General features: G+C 45.6%; 1 long non-coding RNA gene across 2 annotated transcripts; it reads left to right on the top strand.

Moving 5' to 3' along the window:
- The first annotated feature begins 1,471 nt into the window (after nucleotides 1-1,471).
- LOC149352594 (uncharacterized) lies at nucleotides 1,472-14,669 on the top strand. 2 transcript variants are annotated; one of them, XR_016290821.1, is made up of 4 exons: nucleotides 1,472-2,044; nucleotides 8,130-8,456; nucleotides 10,288-10,373; nucleotides 10,450-14,669. It is a non-coding gene; the product is annotated as an uncharacterized LOC149352594 (long non-coding RNA). The 2 variants fall into 2 exon arrangements; XR_016290820.1 differs by lacking the exon at nucleotides 10,288-10,373 and having other exon boundaries at nucleotides 1,479-2,044.
- Nucleotides 14,670-20,687: the final 6,018 nt, after the last annotated feature.

Raw genomic sequence — 20,687 nt, 5'->3', positions numbered from 1 at the left:
CTGCTAACAGCACAATATCGTCCGCATACATTAAACCAGGGAGTCGCTGCTCAACTACATTTCCGCCTAATCTGTACGACAGATTATAACCAAGATTACTTTCTGCTAGCCTCCTTTCCATATTTATCACGTAAAGCATGAACAGCAGCGGTGATAGAGGACAACCTTGCCTTAATCCTTTCTGCACCCCCACAGTTGTGGTACTTTTTTTCCCTTCCCATGTAATTTCAACTTCATTATCTCGGTAGATTTCCTGTAGAAAATCAATTACCTCAAGACCGATACCTACATCTTTTCATATGTTCGGCAGGAGCAAGGAGGTTATAATAAGGAGTCTTGGCGCTACAAGACTTGGAAGCAAACCCCTTGGGCTGTATATTCCTGACAAAAACTGTATATATATATTATCGTTCTATAAAATATAGTCGTGTGAAATATTCATGTTAAGTTTTAAAAGCGCGAAAATATTCCAGGACTATGTTCCCATTAAACACGAATCTCGTTAAATTTATTGTGTGTGTTAGCAATGAATAAATATTTTCGCTTCTGCTTGGATAACAGTTTTTGCTCATTCAGAAACACAACCTGATTATACCTCGACGAGAAGGTGACAGCTAATATTTTATTACCGTTGCTGATATATTTTATTCCTTCAGAGCATATATGTAGAACCAAGGCACTGGTGCTTAGACTCCATCTGGTCATCTTTTTCTTTACCGATTAAATACACTCGCTTGCTTGTTAATCAGGCTTTCCGGACAAACATTTAGATTGTCATTCTTTTCATGTCTGAAGAAAATGAGTGCCCATACTTATATTTCTCAATTTACACGCTCGTGCGAAGCGATAAGCGAGCGGCACTCTCCCCGCAAGAACGAAACCTGCATGTGGTGGGAGCGAGAATGGCGGCCGCCATAGCAGATGACGCAGTTGTCCTCACCCTAAGCGGGGGCGCGAGCATCGAGGCACCCTAATTAGGTAGAGTAGGTAAGTGCCAGTGACTTGGATCACCCAATAAGTAGGCATGCTAGCATGCTAGCGAGCCTCGATGCTCTCGTGCCGATGCATCAAGGCACCAAAATTGTGACTGAGTCATGGGTCGCCTGGCCACCTGGCTCTGTGCCTCAGAATGCGTGGACAGCACTTATCAGAGTTAATTTTAACATGGGAGCGCATGGCAGGCTATGTAGTGTCAAAGCAGGCTACCGAGGTCGATGCTGCAAAGATTTTATCCAAGTACTCACTACAGATGTGGCGAGGCTACATTTCTAGCAATTCTATTTCTAGCAAACGTGTTCACAACATCCAAGAGGAAAGCTTCTGCGCAGTCGTCATCTGCCATCAAGGTGTTTGTTCATTTTATAGTACCTAGAGTATATTCTAGGCACTATAGTTTATTTATAGACCATCGATGATGATGATACCAACTTTATTTTCCATCAGATAAGGAGGCACGCACTCCCGGAGGGCGTATTCAGAGGAAGGTGATCCTCGTTGCGATTGGCCAACCGAGAATAGACGTCACTGCTCTACTCTACGTCACTCTGTGGGGACTTTTGGGGAACACTGCGCTTCAACCGACAGGGAAAATCTCAACTCTTCTTGAAAATCCTTGCTCAATATCCCAAGGTATCCCAAGGTGCATTTCTTGCTCGCTTGTTTTTTTTATTTTTTTGCCTTGAGCATGGAGACGGACACGTGCGATGGCGTTGCTTCAGCGGTTTGCGACAAGGCGTTCTTCAATACTAGTAATTTAAAAACACCCATCAAGGATATTCGTGGGGAAGGACGCGGTTGTTGCTGCGACGCGTCTTTTCTTTTTCTCTTTCCTCTGATCTCTCTATCTGCACGCGGCAGCGGTGGTGGCTCGGCTCCAGCCAGTAGGCAGGCCCATGCATCCTTCTCCCAGTCACAACAGCATGTAGTAAGGCACGGCCGTTCTTGTGCGACTTACGTCTGAAGCATTTTGTCGCCCTTCGTGACCTGCGACGGCACCACGACTTCGAGGAAGAGGTGGAGAATCTAGTCTTCGACTCTAATAAAGGTAAGAAACGAAGTCTGCATGCACGCACGCTGTGATTAAAGCAATAAAGGGCCAAAGCGGGATGCAGTCGCGCGCTTAGATTACCGATTGAAAAGTTGCAGTTTATTGACTTTTCGAGTGCGCGCATTTTAAGTTTGTAAACACAGAGCGCGTTCTTTTTTTTTTTTATTTACGGGCTTACACTCACCTGGGGAAACTTGCACGTGGTTTTGTGCACAAAAACTTAGCGATGACATGCACGTTTTTTAAAGGAACCATGAAGATTTCAATGGGCTTGTTACGTCCTTTATTGCTGGTAGCAGGGTACAGACTGGCGGGGAAGCCGCCAACACGTGACACATGGTAGCTCAGGGTTGCTTGGCCCTAAAGATTGTCCCGCTATAACACTCCTCCCCCCTACGTCACGAAGTCCTTCAGATACGCAGGGCGGCTGCGTTGGCGCTGTGGTCGCTGGACTTGAAGGGAAGCACTCGCTTCACGGTCCTCACCACAGGAAGCAGATTCGGTACTGGGCGCTGCAGCCTCCTCCAGTCTTTCTCCTTGGTCCCGTCTTCCAGGGTCCTCTAGGCTTGAAGGAATGCCAAGCCCGGAACACCCTGCCGGGGAAGCAACCAGCGGTTCCTCCTCTTCACACATCCCAGAAGCGAAACTGTCCAATGCGTAGCTGGCAGAACGACTTCTGAGTTGGTCAACATGACGTCTCCATCGACGACCGTCCTTGGTGACGACCAAGTACGACACTGGTCCTGTGACAGCATCCACAATGCCCGGCAACCACTTGGGCCCATAGAGATAGTTGCGCACAAACACTCGATCCCCCACATCAAACAGTCGCACTGCCTGGCTACGGCGCTGCATCACCTGCTCTTGTTTCTGCTGCACACTGGACTGCAGGTCAGGATGCAGACGCTCTAACACAGTTGAAAGTTTCCTGCCCATTAGCAATTCGGCCGGGCTCTTGCCTGTTGTAGCATGAGGCAGGATATGCTGGGTCATTAAAAACCTAGCCAGACGTGTGTCGATATCGCCTCCAACCATTCGCTTGAGTACTCCCTTGGTTTCGCGCACCATGCGTTCTGCTTGACCATTCGAAGAAGGGTGATATGGGGCAACGGTCACATGTCGGATTTGATTCCGGCACATGAAGTCTCTGAACTCCTCCGAACAAAAGGCAGTGCCATTATCAGAAACAACAGTTTCTGGAATGCCATGGGTAGCAAAAAGGAAACGAAGCTTCGCACAAACTGTAGCTGTCGACATGGAATTCATCCGGCACACTTCCAACCACTTTGAGTGAGAGTCCACCACAATGAGGAAAACTTTGCCTTGGAAGGGCCCAGCAAAATCGATGTGTAGTCTTGTCCAAGGACGCTTGGTGAATTCCCAAGGGTGAATCTTTGCAGCTGCTGGCGCAGACCTGGATTCCTGACAACGTGCACAGTCTCTCACCTTCTGCTCAACATCTCTGTCGATTCCTGGCCACCACACGGCTCCTCTGGCAAGCCCCTTCATCTTGACAATTCCTGGATGAGCTGTGTGAAGAATGTCCATGACATACGGTCGAGCTGGCTCTGGAATGACCACACGACTGCCCCACAGCAAACAACCTTGGTACACCGACAGTTCATGCTTGCGGCTCACAAACGCTGCAAACTCTTCTGGCAGCTTACCCTCTGGCCACCCATGCTGCACCCAATTGCAGACTCTAGCCAACAGCTTATCCCTTGACGTGAATCTTGCCACCTTCCTAGAGTTCCATGCTACTTCCGGCGCCATTTCCAGCATCCCTACTTCCCAAAGACGCTGCTCCTCTTCCTCTGCCCTACTGGCTCTCAGTGGTAAACGACTGAATGCAGCAGCATTGGAAAGCTTCTCCGCTGGTCGATACTCAATTTCATAGTCATAAGCCGATAACATGAGGGTCCAACGCAGCATCCGTGGTGATAGCACCTGGGGAATGGGCTTGGCATGGTGCAACAGTCCTAAGAGGGGTTTGTGGTCTGTCACAATTTTGAAATGTCTCCCATATAGAAACTGATGATACTTCTTTATGCCAAAGCCGATGGCGAGCGCTTCTCGGTCTGTCTGGGCATAATTCCGTTCTGCCGCACTCATAGTTCTCGACGCATATGCAACCGGTCTCTCGCTGCCATCTTCGCACACATGACTCAACACAGCACCCAGTCCGTACGGGGATGCGTCACAGGCCAGCACTAGGGGTTTGTTGACATCATAGTGCACCAGAACATGTGATGACTGCAGCAGATCTTTCGCCTGGCGAAATGCTTCTGCCTCAGCTTCCATCCAACGCCACTCGCGACCCTTGTCCAACAGCCGGTACAGTGGCTCCAAGGCATGAGCTGCTCCTTTAAGAAACTTGTTGTAAAAGTTCAGAGCTCCTAAAAAGGCTTGAAGTTCCTTTTTGCATGTCGGCTCTGGGGCCTTGTGAATAGCACGCACCTTGTCTTCTGTCGGCTGCACACCTGCAGAGTTCACACGGAATCCCAAGTAACACACTTCCTCAACACCAAATTGACATTTGTCAAACTTTAGTCGCAGACCGTCTTCATGAATTCTTTTGAGCACTTCTTGTAAACGAGCATTGTGCTGCACCTCATCCTTTCCACCGATCAAGATGTCATCCAAGAACACAAGAACACCATCAATTCCATGCAACAGTTCTTCCATGTACCTCTGAAAGATAGCCACTGCCACTGCCACGCCAAATTGAAGACGGGTTACGCGGAACAGTCCCCGATGTGTTGTAACCGTCAACAAGTCAGCTGTTTCTTCATCAACAGTCTTCTGTTGATACGCCTGTCCGAGGTCTAGCCTTGAAAACTTCGAGCAACCTGCCAGCCTGGCAAACAGCTGCTCCGGTGTCGGCAGGGGATACGTCTCCCACTGCACTACACGATTGACTGTGCTCTTGTAGTCCCCACAGATCCTTATCGATCCATCTTTTTTGACAACTGGAACGACAGGTGTTGCCCACTTCGAGTGCCGCACAGGCTGGAAAATGCCTTGGCTCACCAACTTGTCCAGTGCTTCGTCCACCTTCGGTCTCAATGCAAACGGTACTTGTCGTGGCTTCAGAAATCGCGGCGGAGCTGCCGGGTTCACCTCTATGCGTACAGGAGGCCCTTTACTTGTCCCAAGTCCAGGCTCAAAGACTGAAGAATACTTCTTGAGCAAGGCTGTTGTTCCCCTACTGCCAGTTCGACTCGGCTCGTACACACTGTGAACACCACTCAGACTTATTCCCAAAGACTTGAACCAGTCCCGACCGAGAAGTCCGATACTAGCACCCTTAACCACCACCAATCGCAGGCGATGTTCCTTCCCCTTGAATTCCACCTTCACGGTCAGTTCACCCAACACTCGTAGTTCCTTGTTATTGTAAGCTCGGAGATGAAGATTACTTGGGCGCAACGCCCTTTTCGATATTCGCAGCTTCTGCATAGTCCGGTCGTTGATGACTGAACACACTGCACCAGAGTCCACCTCCATCTCTAGGGGACTTCCGTTGACGCGCACTTCCACTCTCACGGCTGGCTCTTCACCAGACAGCACGAACACGTCGTAAACGTCCGACGCAGCATTCTTGTGACGGCCTCCACTGGCCCGTTTTTTGTTCTGAGAGTTGGGTTCAGCCGAAGCGCGAGCTGCCGCCTTCCTCCTGCATGCTCTCACTATGTGCCCTCGTTGCTTGCAGAAGTGGCACTGCATATTCATGAATGGGCAACTGCTTGGCGAATGCGCACCCTTGCAGCGGAAACATACGCTTGTGCTCCCAGGCGAACCAGCCTGCTTATGGGTACCCTCCTTGGCTGTCACTGGCGCAGAGACCTTCGCAACACACGGGTCGAAACGCTGCCCGCTCACGCTGCCAACTTCACACGATGCGGCACTGCCGCGAATTTGCTCGGTCTGTCGCTGCGCAGATTCCATTGCAATGGCTTTCTCCCGAGCTGTAGCAAACGTAAGCTCCGGCTCCGCCAGCAACCGACGCTGAAGGGTCTCGCTTCGCACCCCGCACACTAGCCGGTCGCGCAACATGTCATCGAGCGACGCACCGAAATCGCAGTGTTCCGAGAGACGTCGCAATTCTGCGATGTAGTCGGCAATTGACTCACCGGGCTGCTGTTGACGTGTGCCAAACTTGAAACGCTGTACTGTCACCGACGGTCGCGGCGAGAAGTGGTTTGAGAGACGCCTGACGATCTCATCGTAGGCCACGGCCGACGGCGCATCCGGAGAACAAAGGGAGCGAACGATGGCATACGTTGCTGGGCCGCAAACGCTGCAGAGCGTTGCTCGCTTCTTCTCGTTACCGTCGATGTCGTTTGCTTGAAAGAAAAATTCGAGGCGCTCCAAATACAAGGGCCAAGACGTCGCCTCTGTTGGAACGAATTCCCCAATCGTGCCCAGCGCAGTTGCCATTTTTACCTCGTCGCCAATTATATGTTACGTCCTTTATTGCTGGTAGCAGGGTACAGACTGGCGGGGAAGCCGCCAACACGTGACACATGGTAGCTCAGGGTTGCTTGGCCCTAAAGATTGTCCCGCTATAACAGGGCTTGGTCTAGTGCGACAGATCTGCAGAGGTAGCCTTTGCGGGCATTCGAGTGAAATGTGAAACGTAACGTACTATAACCTTTGAAAGCCATGACTTGTCATAGTCATTTTGCACTTATTTGTAATGTAAGGCGTATAGTTTGTACAAAGTTTAGGTAGTCATAGCTTTGACTCCTAATCATTCTGAAGTGTAGCATGACTCAGCACTTTACTAGTAACATAAGGTGTGCAGAGTTTGTACAAAGTTGCGTAGTCATGCCTTGCACTCATGACTCGTCATTCTGCAACATAGCATGACTGTGCACTTTAATGCTTTGGCATTCTCGCTGGTAAGCAGTCTTATGTGTGTCTGCAGAATTTTTTTTTGGTGTCCTAGCTCCTCCATAAGCAAAGTGACAAGCAGTGCACTCTCTTTCATATTTAAAGTGGCCACTGCAGGAAAACTGGTCCTTGCAGCAGACTCGCTGCTACAGGCCTTGCTTATGCTTTGTTGCAGGCATCTGCAATGTCTCGACAGGACACACAACATTGTCGCGGCATGCACTGGCTTAGCAGCGCTGAAGCCATGGCAATCGCAACATGCAGAAGTGTGTAGGAAGAATGCCCAGCATTGTTCTGCCTTTAGAAGTCAACAGCGCTGACCTGAATTTGTGGTCAAAGGACAGGGCCATGTAAAAGGTTGCTGTGCAGGAATGAGTTTTTGCAGGGTGTAGTAAAATTGAAATACTTCCATGTAACAGTCCGTGTAATAACTTAACCTGAACTTAATAATTTTCTCCAAAAATTGTTCCCCATGCGCTATAGCAGGAAAAAACAGTAAGCGAATGACTGATAAATTTTTAACAATAAAAAAGCTGGGAAATGCAGTTTTGCACTGCAGGCAAAAGGCTAAAAATTTGAAGCTAAATCTGTGATTGTCATGCGCACTTGGCAGAGGCAGAGCGCCAGTAGTAGTGCGAGAGTACTGCATATGTGCCCACTCCATAGCACATGCATTTTTCATTAGTGTATGTAAAAAGTACAAACTTTAATTTGGCCTTGCTTTTCAAAAAATGAAAGTAGTGTGATACACAAAAAATTGACAGAGAAGTTTTGCCGAAATTTTATAAACGTGCAAAAGCAGAATTTCATGAACATTGCCTTGTCTTGTTACTTTACTGTTGGCTTTCTAAGGATGCCTTATGCCGTTATTCATGTGCTATCATTGTGTACACGTTTTTATCAAAATGGAGCCCACCTTTGTTCACGCCTCAATTTTTAAAAATTTCTTTTTAGTCATGAGAGGTCATGGACTTAACATCATATGTTGGCATCGTGTCATAACTATGTTGCAATGCTGCTGTGAGGCTGTGGTTGCTATGTCGCCGTTGCTATGCTCTTGGCACAAACCCACATACACATCGCAGGATCTTGCTCGGGGTTTACCGTTCGGAATTGTGCTTTCACACTAATAATTAACTAATACTATGTGGAGTGCTTAGTTATGTTTACAATCTTTCTGTTTCAGGATTTCGCGCCTGGAAAGACGGAGAAGAAAGCAAAACTTGCTGCCATTTTATAGCTTCTACAGGAAAGAAGGAATGTGCACCAAGGGTTTTTAAACGCTACCTGCACTGCCACCATTCCGGCTCATACGAAGAGCTTCCTATAGAACAGCGCCAAAGGCAGGAAAAGGGGCAAGGAAGCTGCAAAATCAGCAAACACTGCTTTGCTACTCTAGAGGTCATGGAGAAAGAGGGCAAGGTATATGTAGTGTTTCAAAAGAAACACTACGGACACTTCAATGAGGCCTGCCACCAAAGGCTGTCCCAGGATGATGCCAGAGGGCTTGCAGGTTAGCCACTCCTCTTGTACAAAGCATTTGTGCATGCTGTGTTGACTGTACCGGAATGTGAAAACGTTTAGAAGCTACACTCCACCAACCTTTCATAAATGGGAGACGAAAGTGCAATAGAAATGTATTTTAGGGGGAAGATATTGCTCATTAACTCGAGTGATCATTTCAATGATTTTTATTCTTCTGCGATGCATCTATGGCACGAAAGAGGTGGGACAACACGAAAATGCCTATTGTAAAGTGGGAGAAGGCATGTCCCACAAAACGAGGGGGCGGAAGAAGTTATAGTAGGGCACAGCTTAAGAACCCAGTGGCCAATGCCCCTCAAAGGAAGCCTGCCATCCAATGGCGTCGACCGATTCTCATGATGTCATGGTTAATCCTAGGGGGTAGCACTGCAGGAGGGTGGCAGATGAAAGGGGATTAGTTATGGCTTTAATTGGGTTAACTGATGAAAATCAGCTGACGCCATTGACTGAGGGGGTCTTCTTTAAGGGCCATCTGCCACTTCGTTCTCGAGTTGTATCTGACTGTAGTGCAATTCACTTGAGCCTACTTGGTCGCATCGAAGGGTGAAAAACAATTGATCCACGGCACATTGCATGCACAGCACAGTCTGTACGAACTTCATGCCGTTTAGTTTAGAGATGCTTTGTGGAAGGGGTCCAGTCTTTCGAACTGAACATAATTAGGAATGTCGTCTAGCACTGAACTACTCCAATGTCTGTTCTTTTGTTTTTCTGCTGGTTTCATTGACTATCCTAGGTCTGTCGCTCAATCGGCTGACGTTGAACTTCATCCGTAAGAAGTCGGCTTGAGCTCTATGAAATGTGTCTTGAATGACTGACAGTTGCACTCGATGCTAGCCTCTTTTTTTGGCTGCCTGTCAAAAGCGTAGGCATTTTGTTGCTGATCAAAGCAACGCCACCAGTCTAATGGTTGTATAAGGGCCATGTTTTTTCTCATAAGACAGATCGTCTGCAGTGAACTTTCATTAATTAGAATTATTTGGCTGTTTTGGCACTTCATCAGTAACGCTCGCAGGAACGGCTGTGGTTTGAGTGTTCAGCTACTAAGCTGGAGCACCCGGGTTAGAACCCGGCTGCGGCAGCTGAGTTTCGATGGAGGCAAGAGGTGCCCACGTGCTGCGCAGTGTCAGTGCCCAAAGATCCCCAGGCGGTCGAAATTATTACGGAGCCCTCCACTACAGCACCTTTCTCTCTTTCTTCTTTCACTCCTTCTTTCCTTCATGGCATGGTTGAGGCAGTTACTGCACCATTTCCTTTCCTCAAAAACCACTAACATAAAACACAAGCCTGCACAAGAGTTGAAATCGCAAAAAAAAAAATGAACAAGCAGCATTTATATTTCAGTTTATGTATGACTGGCATGCCCTCCAATTGTCTCTGACTTAGCAGCAGTCATTCAGGTGTTGAAACTGAAACAGCATGAGAAAAATATTCACTTAGAAATTATTCACCTGGCGTAAGTGAATTCTACATTGTGACTCGTGCACACTATTGTCTTGTGCACAAGTCCAAAGAAACAAAGTTCGCGTTCAAAACTTTGGTGTCTCTACTCCTTTAAAGGTTGCTGTCAGGCGAATCGGTGCATTTTTTGAATATGCAGAATGAAATGGGACAGGATGAGAAGCACATGTCCTTATTATTTTCTTGTCCACATTTTCAGTGCTGTTATATTCCGCATTTATAACACGCTGTATATAACTTCCCTGTTTTGCATTGCAGTATGCAAGTTTAAACACTCAAGCTCATAAAAATAAAGTCCATCTGGCTTTGAAACAACCATTTTGTTGTGTGCTTTGCAGTGCCACAAAAGTGAAATGAAAGTAAGATGAACTGTGTGTCACCTGTGAAAAGGAACAAAGTGGAAGACGAAGGAATCCAACCAGAAGTATTTGTCACTTTATTACATGGCTGTAGGCAGATGAACCAGAGATGTTAACAGTTTTTTTCTGTACCATTTTCAGGCTGGTTAGCAGAAGGAGTGCCAGAAAAAACCATTGTGCACAACATCCGAGCAGCTACAAGTGGATCAAGCCCACGGATGCAACTTGTGACCACTAAGGACCTCCGTAACATTGCAGATAAGTTTAGGATTGGAAAAACAGAGCAGAGAGATCCAGACGATTTTAAGAGTGTTGAATTATGGGTCGAAGAAATGAGGGCAAAAAATGAGTCACCACTGTTGTATTACAGGAAGAAGGGTGACCCCAACAGTCATGATGGTGACTTTGAGCTAGCATTAATGACGTTCCCACAACGAGAGCTCCTTTATGAATTGGGGGCAGCGAAACTGTGCACTGACTCCACCCATGGCATAAATAAGTACTAACTCCAACTGACAACCCTGCTCACAATTTCTCAAGATGCCTTTGGTATCCCGTGTGCCTACTTGATTTCAAAAAGGGTGAACACGGGCACTGTGGTGAGGTTTTTCGAGGCCATCAAAGAAAAAAACACAATACCATGTCAGGCATTTATGTCTGATGATGCCCCTGTTTATGGCAGTGCATGGGAGCTGGTGATGGGTCCCTTGAAGAGTCGACTGCTTTGCAGCTGGCAGGTGCTACACAACTGGAGCACGCACCTGAATACAGTCACAAACAAGGACTGCAGGAGTACAACAAGGGACATGCTGCACACTCTGATGAAGTGGACAGATGAGACTGAGTCTCAACAGTTGCTCCCTGCACTTCTTGGTATCCACTCCAAAGAGCATCAGCTTAATTGCCTTTGGCTTTGTCAGAAATTTTGAGAAAACATACGCAAAGAGGGCATGTCAGTGGGCTTACTGCTATCGGCAGTACATTGGATTAACAACAAATAATCACTTGGAGTCAAGGCACTGAAGTACTCTCACTTTGGTGGCAAGGTAAATGGGTGATTGGATACATTAATCAAAGTACTCTTCAATTTCACATCCGAAAAACTTTACAACAGGTGTCAAAGGAGGAGCAGACCACCGCAAATCTGCCCTATTTAGGAAGCATAAAGTGGGGATTGAGCTTTCTAAGTCCAGTACTGAGAGAGTGGGAGATGGCCAGTGGCATGTAAAGTCGCAAAGTTTGGTGAACTTCAAGCACACAGTGGAAAGAACGAGCAAATCGTGCAGTGGCTGTGAGCTTCATTGTGAGCAGTGCGAGGCTTGCCACAACATGTACACAAGTACGTGTTGACCATGCAACGCATGTGCACATGTACAAGCACATGCATGCTGTTGCTATAATGGAGCTACACTTGTGTCAGATGCAGAGCAGCCAGAAAGTAGCATTTGACTGTGCTGGCATTTGTAGGCCCTGCCAGCTGAAGATGGCAGATTTCAGGTGAGGGATTAGGATTATGTTATGAGCTAGTTGGCAGGCTATTCTGACAAAGTGCTTTAGCATAGCAAGCTCAAGACACAGCAGGGAAGAGGAGTGTCATTTGCTAATTTTCTTGAAGCCCACATGGTCATGAGAAAGGTGCGCCATCATATCCCATATCAAGCAGCACCATTGACGGTACACTACAGGCCTCTGGTATTTCTTTTCTAGTCATTCCTTTTTCCCAAAACTTTCCTCCTAGGAATGGAGAACTCATCCCGCCACGGCGCCTCACTGGCTCTGGCGTTCTTAGACTGCTTACACGAAGGCTGTGGGTTTGATCCGGCCATGGCGGCCACATTTCAGTGGAGGCAAAATACAAAGATGGCCATGTGCTGTGCAAAGTCAGCGTGCATTAAAGGGCCCCAGGTGGTGTAAATTAATCCAGAGACCTCCATTATGGTGTCCCTCATAGCCCATGTGCCGCTCCCGAATGTTAAACCCGACAATTAAGAAATTGAGATATTTCAGGCCCCTCATTCCCTACTCAGAATCTGCTTGTGTAAGTACACCCTCTCTGGCACTGCTCAACAGAGAACTTCTGACAATTGGCAAACATTTTTCATCTTCGGGAAATTAGTGCACTCATTTTCTTGTTCATACCTGCCTTGCATTCACTATAATTTTATTTCTTCGTCATCCCTGCTTGATTTCATTTTATCTGCATGTGATGCACTCATAGAGGCATGCGCTCTTCAATAATATTAGTATGAAGTGTCGCTCCATGCTGCATTCCTCTTTGTTGCGTCGTGCTGTCACAGTGCACCGCCCTTTTAGGACATCTTGAGAAAAACAGCGCTTGCAGACAAAGGACCAGAACAAGAAGGACACACAAAAAAAAACAGCGCAGTTGTGTGTCCTTCTCGTTTCCTTTGTCTGCAAGTGCTGTTTTTCTCAAGATGTACCCCAACCAACTCGCCCAGTAACACACCTTGCCTTTTAGAACAGTTGAAAAAGTATTCTTGACAAAAGGCTAAGCCGTAGCTGTCATCTTGCACACTGAAAGCTGCAGCGCAAAACTACTATTCATCTTATTTTGCAAAGAGAATACTGCTGCAACAGAAAAACAGTATTACTCATTTTTCAGAACATTGCTGGTGCAATTTGTGACACGAACTTATATTGCCATGGTAGAAACAGCCGTGAATAGCCTTCCCTGATATGATAAAGCACTTCATAAATGAACTTGCTTGGCTCTTACAGTGTCTCTCCACCAGCCTTCCAAGCAATGAGCCTTCTGTTGTGTGATGGGAACACTGTGCCAACTTTGTTGCCTAGAAATTCTAACATGCCCCTATTTGTTGAGAAGGCAGCTTAGATGAAACATATAGTGCCCAGTTAATGTCATTTATGAAAAATGCTTCAAAGCCCAAGTGCAACGAAATTATAATTTGGCTAGAATGCCTGTTAAAGGGGCCCAGAAACACAATCTTAGTTAATTGTTTTGCCTGTTGATTGCATACAGTGAGTTATAATGGTGCTATTAGCATCGGTAATACCGCGTACATTCCGTTTTTTAATATTTTAATGTCCTCCCAAAAACAACTTCATGGCTCTGATGGTGTCGCCACACAGTGGCGGGTTTCTAGCAGCGGATATGACATCACCTGGCGCGAGCTTGATGACCGGACAAACAGTAAATATACTGCAAATTGTGTGAATAAATAGAGACACATTTTGTTACCTGTCTGCGTTTTATATTAGATCAACAAAAACAATTTGTTTGTCTTAGATAAAAGCCCTGCAAAGCAAGTAAAATAAAAATACACCACCAGGGGCGCTCTGGCATGGAAACAACGCTGCCAGTCTCACAGAGAGCAGGCAACCATGGACTACAAACTTCCGCGACGTGCTCTGGCTGGCTGTTTTGATTGGTTGCGCCAGGTGCCGTCATTGGGAGAGCGAAATAGGAGTGGGAAGCCCCGCCAAAATCGAGTTGAGGGCAGCGTTTTGTTTGCTTGTATTTTGAAATTTCTTCATTGAATAACTCCCGTTCCTGTGCATCGATTCCTGTAATTCTTTTTAAGTCAGCATCTGTGTGACATAAAGAACCCACCTGAAGTATAGCCGGTATTCCCCCAGGCTGTGTTTCGCAGCCCCTTTAATGTGCTGGGTGTGTCATAAAACTAATCATAACAAAGTTTCATGCTTCTGAGAAAACTGACACTGTTGCTACAAGTGTTTAAAAAGCTGTGTAGTAGACAACGTGGCATGTCCATATAGGCAGATACGGATACCCGAGTGCCATACGGCCTCATGTCTGGCCCATTGGGAATGAACAGATTAAGGACAGTGTAGAGTGAAAGGCTAGGGGCTAAAATGTGGCTTGGCAGTCATGGGTATGGTGCTGCGCCAAAGTTGTTAGGAATTTGTTTCAATCCTGCAGATGCTGATTTCTGTTTCCATTCCAGGTTTTTGTACACCATATTTACTTAAATAATGGATGCATTTGCATAATAAATGCTTTCCCTACATCAATCATCAAAATCTGGGGAAAGTTCAACTGACCACACCATGTTTTACACCATGTAATAAATGCACCAAACTTACCATTCTAATTTTTTCCCACAAGAAACTGCATCCATGATGCAAGTAACTGCAGTATTACAGGTTACAGAATGAAGCACTGTCAGCTGTATTATGTGGCCGCAAGACTGCCTGGCGCCATGTGAAGAGGAATGCTCCCAAGGCTCATCACATCACATTTACTCCAGTATCCACATATGGCACCCGTTTCATCCTGCACGTCACATTCACCTCGGGCTGGTGATAGCCTGCCAGCTAGATTAAGAATGTCACAAATAAAATGTCTACCTAACTGAAAACTGTGGTTGTATATATCGGAGATTTTTATTGACTTGTGGCAGTCTACCTGGACAGGTTATGGTAATGCAAGGCAGCCCATTATGCACAGCATATGAGTGCATAGGCGCCACAACTTCGCATCTTTTCCAAGGGTTCATGTTTTGCACTATTGGGTGTGACCCGACCCATCTTTCCACAATCCTCGCGTAGTTAATAATAAAGTGCTCCTAATCCTTTTTTGACAGTCAAAATGTATTTTCCTAGGCATATTGGCAATCTTCAATTTGTATTTCTCCACAGATTTGGTACTTCTCAGAAGTTGGACGGTCATTTTATAAATGATATATTTTTAATAAGCTAGCAGATACTATTCTTGATTTAAACATTTGCAGGCATATATAAGCTGCCATTGTTTGCCTTGATAAATACTGTGTCCATTGTGTAATCATAGTACAAACACGTTAATTGATTCTAAAGGATGTTAATGCTGCTTAATTACGCTGTACAAGCCCAGCTGTGGCTTTGGAAAGCTGCCCTTCCTTGGACTCTGACATTAAATACAACTTGTACTTGGGAAGGACTAATCTTACTGTGAGTATAACGACAAAATTAAACAAATTCCATTAGACGCTGGTATGACCCCGCCTGCGGCAGTTGTATTCCGATGGTGACACACAACAGGCCCACATGCTGTGCGATGTCGGAGCACGTTAAGGGCCACTGTTGGTCGAAATTACTGGATCCCTCCACTGTGGCGCCCCTCATAGCCCGAGTCGCTTTGGGACGTTAAACCCCATAAGCCAAAGTTAGCATTATGTTCCTGCCGGACCGAGCAGCCGCTGACAGGGTCAGACTGTACGAATGGGTACCATCAATCACTACGTGACACCCCCACTCCACTCACCCGATGAAATCCCATCCATCAGTGACACATCCACTCCACCCTTCGACTCAGATTTGCAACCGCTTGCCAACCGCCTCCTCCCGCCCTCTCTTCTTCCCTCTTCCCTGCAATTTCGTGAAGGTGGATTTCACTCCCTCCACTCTGTCACCTGAGGCTTCAGACCGACGGATTATTCCAACATGGGGGGTTCTGATGCTGATGCACTAAAATGATATTTTTGAAAGACAGCTACAGTTTGTTACATGTTAAGGAAAAGAGTACTCGCTGTACCATGCAAAATGCGAGATCATTCCCTGGTGTGCACACACTGCATCACAAGGAAGTATATTTGGCACCTAAATTGAAATGTGCAGTATAGCGAGCAGTTAGCAAGCACCAGGTGCTGTACACAGACACGAGCACAAAATGAACACGCTTATTACCAGGCCCTCTCTGTGCACCCTCCCTATACATAGTGCGAAGACTGCTTTTGAAGCTAAGGTTGGTCACATTGCAAAGAAATAAAGACAGCATGAACATGAGAACCGGACACACAGCACTGACAGAAATCTCGACAGTCGGTGCTGTGTGTCTGGTTCCCGTGTCGTCCCTTTCTGTTCGGCGACCAACCTTAACTAGAACAAACAACTTGCCCGAACCCTTGCTTTTGAAGCATTGCATGCAGTAAGTAGCACGCAGTACAATGCACAGACTGAGCCATGTGTGTTATTGTATCAGCAGTAAACCATGTGCAAAAAAAAAAATCAACAGCCAATAACTACAGTCGGTAAAGCGAAATTTGAGCACAGCTCTTCACATATTTTAGTTTTGCAGTATGCTGAAGTAAAGAATTCCAGAGAGCCACCTGCCCCAGCGAGAGGCAGTGATAGGTGACATTTGGCCCTGAGCACTTGGCTATCACATACTTTGTATAGACAAGTTCTGTCCCGCCTCATACGAACACCAAAACACTTTCTTGAATATCTTTTTCAATGAAGGCAAATACACTGGCTTACACAAACATCGAAATTACTTGCTATTAAATCTTAATAAAGTGTTCAGTGTCACACTATTACGATGCTATATATCAATTTATGCATGCCAGCACATCATCTCTGGCTGAGAAAGATCTGACAAATCTTGCTTTTTGACAGTATGTGGGCACAGAGTCATTGATTGCAAAGACCAAATATGACTATACCAGCAGAACGAGAACTCGGAGGATTACCTTAGAACTCATGTGCCTTTGAAAACATGCAGTGAACATGGAAACAATTTTATTTTTAAGGTGCGCCGCCCAGCGTATGCACATGCGTTCAGAGCACTCTTTCTGCGCCATGAAGGACGACTCGGCCCCAAGAGCAGAAGTACACACTGCCAGTGCATTCCAGAACATTTAATTCAGATAGGTACTACATGAGACGTAAGCAACGTATCTATAGCGTTCGCACCGTGCAGCTTTATTGCTTCGCTCTGTCCCGAGCATTTTTCAGTCCACTGAGGTGGTTGCGAGCCACAGGTGGGTTAGTCTTGCGATTATTCTGCCGACAATTGCTTCTCTCTGTGATCTAGCAGATCTACGCCACCTCGCACCCACAACAGTCGTCAACTGGTACTGTCACTATTCGGTGTCCAGATCAGTCTTGAAGGATCGAAGGCGGGCTGGAAACGACATGCTGCAATGTTCTCCAACCCTTGCATCACGAGAAAGTCAATGTGGCGACATATCACAGCCCACGCACTGCATCGTGATGATTATAACAAGAGTTATATGCACAGATATTTTCCAGAATGAGCTGGAAACACCCAGATCAGGGACGCCAGTACTGGACGGCGCGGGCTTGCGTCCTGCTCACTCACCTTTAGGGACGCATGGGAGGTAAACACGCATTCCATAGGCGGTCTACTGGTCACAAACAAAAAAGGGGCAAATTTAAAGAACTACACACGCCACAAAGACGAGACACCGACGAATACTTCACTCGCAACAGCCGCCGACCGCGATTCGAACGTACGTAAACAACCGCCATGTTGTTTTTTTTTTTCTTATTTGCTAACTGACTGTAGGGGGCGCTGTAAGAGCGCTAGCATCATCATCGCGCGTTCCCTCAAAGAAAAGTAAATATAAATAGCCGAAACCAGCAATAAACTAGAAAAAAAAAGCATTAAACGTTAAAAATTGCAACATAAATAAGAAAGTCATTTATGCAGTTGACGAAAATCAACACACTCATTCAAAGGAAACGCCAACAAAATTGATTCATAAAAATAAAACGAAAATATAAATATGCATGTTTTCTTCTCCTTGGTTTTGACTAAAGCTAGGACGTGCGACTATTTTTTGGCAGTTTTCTAAATCGGGTAGCTCAGTGCGACCATAAGAAAATTAAGGCAACAAAACTGAAAACGTAACAGGGGCACTTAAGGGTCAACATTGCATCGTCAACAATATGTACGCTTTCTCTCTTGTTGCTCATCCCAAGCTTATTAATTGAATGCATGTCAATTTGCTGTTTCAAAGCAGAACGGTCTTCTATCACTGTAGCGGATTGAACCGAACCAAATTTTTTTTTTGTTCCTCTTATTAACTTGTACCTGCCTTCTTAACTTGTTTACTTCTGTTTTCAGCCGTTTGTATTCTGTGTTTTATATCTGTTGTTTTCTTTGATGAATCCCCCCCCTATGTAATGCCCGCATTGGGCCTTTAGGGTATTGAAATAAAAAAATAAAATAAAAAAATAACTTTCACTTATGCAGCTCAAACTCACATTATTTATTATTTGAGTGTAGTTTTAATGACATGAAACCACAAGTACCATTATAAAAGGTATTTTTCATCAGAGCACTTCGGATGGACTAGAAGCCTTACTCCCAACAGTGTACAATAAAGCCATTCACACAAATCATGTTGGCAGCAATGCTGAAACTGTGTGCGTCCACCTTACTTGAAACTGCAACGGATGCAAGACAGACAAAATTTTACCATTCAAAATCATAATGTGCCGAGATATTGCTGCAATCTTGAACGTAACCACGCTTGCCATTACAATCAAAATGACTCAACAGCACATGCAAACATGAGAATTTTTTCTTCACAGACATTTTGACACTACATTTAGTTCACTATTTATGCAACTTCCGTTTATTTACACGATGGACACGAATATTCACATGCACGCCAGTCTTAGCATGAGTGCCATGCGTACGTAATTGTCGATATGCACCCCGTCACACATTGTGCATTTGCACATAAAAATACTCATGAAAACTCAACAAGTGCTCAGCAATTACTGCAGCTTAAATGGTAAAGCACACAGAACACGTCAAAGTTATGGTATGGTATAGAATATGGGGTTTAACGTCCGAAGGCAACATGGGTTATGAGGAACGCCATAGTGCAGCGCTACGGATTAATTTTGACCACATGGGGCTCTTTATCGAGCACTGATGTCACTCAGTACACAGGCGCCTAGCATTTCGCCTCCACTGATAGGCAGCTGCCGCAACTGGGATCGAACCCGTCCTTGGGAACAGCAGCGGGCACCCTAACCACTCAGCTATTGCGGCGGGGCAACGGCTAACCACATTATAAGCAACCAAAAGTCCAGGTCTCTGCTTTATGTCTTACATGTTGCCTAGGTATCGTCTACTTTTACTATATCTGCAATCTAAAAATTAACGATAGACAACTTCCCCACTCCATCTAAATTACTATAATTGTCCCATGCCCTTCTTGGTTTGCTACACACTTTTTTTTTTTTATTCGAGTAGTCTGCCGTGAGGCATAAGTTGAGAAAAGGGGGAGTGGAATGTAGGTTACAGAAAGTTAGAAGAAGGAGTGGAGACCAGTTTCGGCGAGGTACTCGCATAGGCTGCTGGTGAAGTGATTGTCCATAGTCCACTTCACATAGTCCCCGTCGCGGTTCCACCACAGGCCGACCTGATAATTTTTGGCTAGTTTTATCAAGGTGTCATACAAGTGTAACAGCTGCCACAGTATGAATTGTGGATTCTAAGAGAAAAAAGAACTCACAAATTTTGCACTAATTTGAACAAAAATATTCAGCCAATATATGCACAACAGGCATACACCAATAACATTTCTACCGCAAAACCGTGAACCCACCGTACCGAGGGCCAGTAATAGAAAATCACTGGCCGCCGCGGTGCCTCAGAGGTTATGGTGCTTGGCTGCTGACCTGAAAGACGTGGGTTCGATCCCGGCTGTGGCGGTCGCATTTCGATGGAGGCAAAATTCTATAGACCCCTACAAAAATTCTATTAGTCACCCCTTGTCGTGCTAATATGCAGGTACCAATTATTTCTGTAACATACCTCTTATCATTTCTGTAATACCCATTACTAGGTCTTCAAGAAAATAATAACCTGAAATGTAGCAAAGAGCTGATGGTTGTCTTTTCATAGAACATTCTTCACAGCAGCTCTGCTTCTGAAAGGAGCACCTCATTCTTTGTGGACTCAACTAGTTTTCTTCTATTTTAATCACCATGAGGTCAGAGTACTCTGACTCCTGATATGCTACACTCTAGTGAGCCAGTTTCACAACTCATAAAAGAATGATGAACTCAAAGGTCTGCCACAAACATGTCATGGGCTACATCTTTAATGGAGTAGAGAAACCAAATTTTTGGATGCACATTTCTCTTTACGCTGATGCACTAGGCAATGCTATACACAAGCCACCATGTGGATTTTAACTTTGTCAGCTAAATAATTTACAATTTAATTTTTTTTTCTCGTGTCATCTTGTTTCGGTTTTTAACAGCCGAATGACTGCTCTGAAGTCAGATACATGTTCAGGTCACATGAGGCATGCAAAAAGAGATATAATCGCTGCCTGTTCACTTTATGTGACTCCAACTCTTAGACAGGTTTGTGTACGAGTTGATGCAAATAACAGTGAACAAAGCTGCAACAATACTGCTGTCTTTGTATGCCTCACATGACCTGAACACATCCCTGACATCACAGTCGTCATTCGGTTGTTTAAGCTAAAGCAGTGCGAGAGAAAAAATGCAATTATAAATATATTGCCTCTTGTCGCAATCCATGCAGCTGTCTAGTCTTTCTAAAGTACTGCGCATCATTCTAACCGAAAGAAACAACTAAATTTTGTTGTCTCTACTCCTTTAAT

The sequence above is a fragment of the Amblyomma mixtum genome, chromosome 3, assembly GCF_055824585.1.
Source record: "Amblyomma mixtum isolate Tamu chromosome 3, ASM5582458v1, whole genome shotgun sequence".
NCBI lineage: Eukaryota > Metazoa > Arthropoda > Arachnida > Ixodida > Ixodidae > Amblyomma > Amblyomma mixtum.
The sequence above is the reverse complement of the archived record's forward strand: the minus strand, read 5'-3'. Positions and strand labels throughout refer to the sequence as shown.